At 35.3% G+C, this 4,502-nt stretch overlaps 1 non-coding gene across 1 annotated transcript; it reads left to right on the top strand.

The window, feature by feature from the left end:
- The first annotated feature begins 686 nt into the window (after positions 1-686).
- LOC112768102 (small nucleolar RNA R71) lies at positions 687-794 on the top strand. The gene has a single exon (XR_003185541.1). It is a non-coding gene; the product is annotated as a small nucleolar RNA R71 (small nucleolar RNA).
- Positions 795-4,502: the final 3,708 nt, after the last annotated feature.

Here is a 4,502-nt window from a genome sequence, read left to right as displayed (position 1 = left end):
GATTTCAGTGATCCTTTTACTCAGCTGGCCCACTTGTACTTCCAGATTTCTAATGGAAGACCTTGTTTCATTCATGAAACGTACAGTGGCCTTAGATAGATCAGAGACTAGATTTGCTAAATTAGAGGCATTTTGTTCAGAGTTCTCTGTCTGTTGCTGAGTTGATGATGGAAAAGGTTTGCTATTGCTAAACCTGTTTCTTCCACCATTATTAAAGCCTTGTTGGGGCTTTTGATCCTTCCATGAGAAATTTGGATGATTTCTCCATGTTGAGTTATAGGTGTTTCCATAAGGTTCACCTAAGTAATTTACCTCTGCTATTGCAGGGTTCTCAGGATCATAGGCTTCTTCTTCAGAAGATGCCTCTTGAGTACTGTTGGATGCAGCTTGCATTCCATGCAGACTCTGAGAAATCATATTGACTTGCTGAGTCAATATTTTATTCTGAGCCAATATGGCATTCAGAGTATTAATCTCAAGAACTCCCTTCTTCATAGGCGTCCCATTATTCACAGGATTCCTTTTAGAAGTGTACATGAACTGGTTATTAGCAACCATGTCAATGAGTTCTTGAGCTTCTGCAGGCGTTTTCTTTAGGTGAATGGATCCACCTGCAGAAGTGTCCAGTGACATCTTTGATAGCTCAGATAAACCATCATAGAATATATCCAGGATGGTCCATTCTGAAGCATGTCAGAAGGACACTTTTTGGTCAACTGTTTGTATCTTTCCCAAGCTTCATAGAGGGATTCACCTTCTTTCTGTCTGAAGGTTTGAACATCCGCTCTAAGCTTGCTCAGCTTTTGAGGAGGAAAGTACTTGGCTAAGAAAGCCGTGACCAGCTTATCCCAAGAGTTCAGGCTGTCTTTGGGTTGAGAATCCAACCATAATCTAGCTCTGTCTCTTACAGCAAAAGGGAAAAGCATGAGCCTGTAGACTTCAGGATCTATTCCATTAGTCTTAACAGTATCACATATCTGCAAGAATTCAGTTAAGAACTGAAAAGGATCTTCAGATGGAAGTCCATGAAACTTGCAGTTCTGCTGCATCAGAGAAACTAATTGAGGTTTCGGCTCAAAATTGTTTGCTCCAATGGCAGGAATGGAGATGCTTCTTCCATGTAAATTGGAATTAGGTGCAGTAAAGTCACCAAGCATCCTCCTTTCATTATTATTATTTTCGCCTGCCATCTCCTCTGCCTGTTCGAAAATTTCTGAAAGGTTATCTCTGGATTGTTGTATTTTAGCTTCTCTTAATTTTCTCTTCAGAGTTCTTTCAGGTTCTGGATCTGCTTCCACAAGAATATTCTTATCCTTGCTCCTGCTCATATGACAAGGAAGAATGGCCAGAAAAATGATAATAATGATAGAGATCCTTTATACCACAGTATGGGGATCCCTTTGTAAGTAGAAGAAGAGGGGGAGATAAAGGATGTGATGTAAAGGAAGAAACACAACTGTGAGGATTGGAATGTGAGATGAGATGTTAGGATATGAATGAATAAATAGAATGAGATGGGGGAGGAATAATTTTCGAAAATTATTTTGAAAAAGAGTTAGTGATTTTTGAAAATTGGTTTTTGAAAATTAGTTAGTATTTTTCGAAAATTTTTTGAATTCAAAAATAAAAAATAAAAATAATTAGTAAATTAAAAAGAAATTTTTGAAAAAGGGAGAGATATTTTCGAAAATTAGAGAGAGAGAGAGTTAGTTAGGTAGTTTTGAAAAAGTTAAGAAACAAACAAAAAGTTAGTTAGTTAGTTGAAACAAATTTTGAAAAGATAAGAAGTTAGGAAGTTAGAAAAGATATTTTGAGAAGATATTTTTGAAAAAGATAAGATAAGAAGATATTTTTGAAAAGATATGATTGAAATTAGTTTTTGAAAAAGATTTGATTTTTAAAATCTCAATTAATGACTCGGTTCATAAGAAATCACAAGATATGATTCTAGAACTTAAAGTTTGAATCTTTCTTAACAAGCAAGTAACAAACTTCAAATTTTTGAATCAAAACATTAATTGATTAGTTATTTTCGAAAATTTTATATAAAAATAAGAAAAAGATTTTTGAAAAATATTTTTGAAATTTTCGAAAATAGCTAATAATTTTGAAAAAGATTTGATTTTTGAAAAAGATTTTGAAAAAGATAAGATTTTCAAATTGAAAATTTGATTTGACTCATTGGCAACAACTTTGATTTTTAAAAATTTTTGAAAAAGTCAATCCAAATTTTCGAATTTGATGAGAGAAAAAGGGAAAGATATTTTTTTTTTTTGATTTTTGAAATTTTTATGATGCAAGAGAAAAACACAAAAAAAATGCAATGCATGAAATTTTTAGATCAAAACATGTGATGCATGCAAGAATGCTATGAATGTCAAGATGAACACCAAGAACACTTTGAATGTCATGATGAACATCAAGAACATATTTTTGAAAAATTTTTAATGCAAAGAAAACATGCAAGACACCAAACTTAGAATTCTTTAATGCTTAGACACTAAGAATTCAAGAATGCATATGAAAAACATGAAAAGACACAAAACAAAAATTCATCAAGATCAAACAAGAGGACTTACCAAGAACAACTTGAAGATCATGAAGAACACTTATGAATGCATGAAATTTTCGAAAAAATGCAAGATGCATATGCAAGTGACACCAAACTTATAATGTGACTCAAGACTCAAACAAGAAACACAAAATATTTTTGATTTTTATGATTTTCTAATTTTTTTGGATTTTTATTTTATATTTTTCAAAAATTATATGAAAAAGAAAAATAAGGATTCCAAAATTTTTAATATGAATTCCAGGAATCTTGCCATGTTAGTCTAAAGCTTCAGTCCAGGAATTAGACATGGCTCACTAGCCAGCCAAGCTTCAGCAGGTGATCGTGGATCAACAGCGGGTAGATCAGGAACAGTAGCAGGTGGATTAGCTCCAACTAGCTTGCTCTTGATAACCAATTGCAAGCCTCAGTCCAAATGAATCTAGACATGGCTTTACAGCCAGCCAGGCTGCAACATATAATTACATGGGCTGGAGTGATTAGTTGAATACCAATCCCAAAGTAGTTTGGGTGTGGCTTTACAGCCAGATATGATTCAACATATTTCATGAAACACTAGAATTCATTCTTAAAAATTTTTGAAGCCATAGAATAATTTATTTTTGAAAACATTTTTATAAATTTTTTTTTTCGAAAACATATGAGAAAATTTTAGAAATATTTTTGAAAAAATTTTTGAAAACAGAATAAAAAGAAAATTACCTAATCTGAGTAACAAGATGAACCGTCAGTTGTTCATACACGAACAATCCCCGGCAACGGCGCCAAAAACTTGGTGGACGAAATTGTGATGACATTAATGTAGTACTCTTTGTTATTGTATGGAATCATTATTATGGCTCTTTACTATGCGTGGACACAACTCCGTTCAGCTAACCAGCAAGTGTACTGGGTCGTCCAAGTAATAAACCTTACGTGAGTAAGGGTCGATCCCACAGAGATTGTTGGTATGAAGCAAGCTATGGTCACCTTGCAAATCTCAGTCAGGCGGATATAAAATAATTATGTGGTTTTCGAATTATAAATAATAGAATAGGGATAGAGACACTTATGTAATTCATTGATAGGAATTTCAGATAAGCGAATGGAGATGCTTTTCGTTCCTCTGAATCTCTGCTTTCCTGCTATCTTCATCCAATCAGTCTTACTCCTTTCTATGGCTGGCTTTATGTGATACATCACCACTGTCAATGGCTACTTTCGGTCATCTCTCGGGAAAATGATCCAATGCCCTGTCACGGCACGGCTAATCGTCTGGAGGCATCACCTTTGTCAATGGCTTCATCTTATCCTCTCAGTGAATAATCTGCTCACGCACCCTGTCACGGCACGACTATTCATCTGTCGGTTCTCGATCATGCTGGAATAGGATTTACTATCCTTTTGCGTTTGTCACTAACGCCCTGCAATCGCGAGTTCGGAGCTCGTCACAGTCATTCAATCATTGAATCCTACTCGGAATACCACAGACAAGGTTTAGACCTTCCGGATTCTCTTGAATGCCGCCATCATTCTAGCTTACGCCACGAAGATTCTGGTTAGGAGATCTAAGAGATACTCATTCTAGCTTAATTCATGTAGAACAGAAGTGTTTGTCAGGCACGCGTTCATAAGGGAGAAGGATGATGAGCGTCACACATAATCATCACCTTCATCACGTTCTTGGGTGCGAATGGATATCTTAGAAGAGAAATAAGAAGCATTGAATAGAAAACAGTAGTACTTTGCATTAATCTTTGAGGAACAGCAGAGCTCCACACCTTAATCTATGGAGTGTAGAAACTCTACCGTTGAAAATACATAAGTGAAAGGTCCAGGCATGGCCGAGAGGCCAGCCCCTCTGATCTAAGAACCAGGCGTCCAAAGATGATTAAATACAATAGTAAGAGGTCCTATTTATAATAAACTAGCTACTAGGGTTTACATGAGT

The sequence above is a fragment of the Arachis hypogaea genome, chromosome 17 (genome assembly GCF_003086295.3).
Source record: "Arachis hypogaea cultivar Tifrunner chromosome 17, arahy.Tifrunner.gnm2.J5K5, whole genome shotgun sequence".
Taxonomy (NCBI): Eukaryota; Viridiplantae; Streptophyta; class Magnoliopsida; order Fabales; family Fabaceae; genus Arachis; species Arachis hypogaea.
The sequence above is the reverse complement of the archived record's forward strand: the minus strand, read 5'-3'. Positions and strand labels throughout refer to the sequence as shown.